Source organism: Gigantopelta aegis, chromosome 3 (genome assembly GCF_016097555.1).
Source record: "Gigantopelta aegis isolate Gae_Host chromosome 3, Gae_host_genome, whole genome shotgun sequence".
Classification (NCBI taxonomy): Eukaryota; Metazoa; Mollusca; class Gastropoda; order Neomphalida; family Peltospiridae; genus Gigantopelta; species Gigantopelta aegis.
This window is the reverse complement of record NC_054701.1, coordinates 72,614,691-72,615,665: the sequence shown is the minus strand read 5'-3', so window position 1 is coordinate 72,615,665 and position 975 is coordinate 72,614,691.

Genomic DNA, 975 nt, shown 5'->3' with positions numbered 1-975 from the left:
AGCACATTGATTTTTTATCTTATCATCGGCTATTGGACGTCAAACATATGGTCATTCTGACACTGTTTTTAGAGGAAACCCGCTGTCGTCACATAAGCTACTCTTTTTACGACAGGCAGCAAGGGATCTTTTATTTGCGCTTCCCACAGGCAGGATAGCACAAACCATGGCCTTTGTTGAACCAGTTATGGATCACTGGTCGGTGCAAGTGGTTTACACCTACCCATTGAGCCTTGCGGAGCACTCACTCAGGGTTTGGAGTCGGTATCTCGATTAAAAATCCCATACCTCGACTGGGATCCGAACCCAGTACCTACCAGCCTGTAGACCGATGGCCTGCCACGACGCCACCGAGGCCGGTTTGTGGCACATATGCACGTTAAAACTTTACCGTACCGTATATTAAGATAAAAAGAAAGAAAATGCGCTTGGAGCAGGGGTGTGTGGGTGCGGGTTGGGCCCTGACGTCCGCCCTTGCACAGGCACTGCCAGGGCCGTACCTAGGGGGGGGGGGGACAAAGGTGGCAGTTGCCCCCTCAGAAACAAAAAATCCGGAATTTTTTTTTATAATCTTCTTAACCGTTTAAGGAGTTTTAGACTATTAACTACTCAGTTGCCCTCCCTCCCCCCCTCCCCTCCCCTCCCCAACAAAAAATCCTAGCTACGGCCATGACTGCCCCATGTTCAGCGACTCTAACAGTTCGCGAAATACTTGACTGGTCCCCGATGTGGTCATTTGGGTTAGCGTGAAGCGCATAAGCCAGTCTAGCGAGTAGCGAACGTTTTTTTTTTCTGCTCGGTGTGGCTGAACTCAATCCTGTCTTCTGAAGTTCATGTGGCTGATCTACAGAGCGCTGTAGAGTCCGGTTAGAAATAGGCAGCGCGTGACACATACCAGTCTTAGGCGAACTGCTCGCACCGAGGGAGGGCCCGTCGTCGCGAATTCATAAGCATGAAATTGAGGAAGCAGAAAAG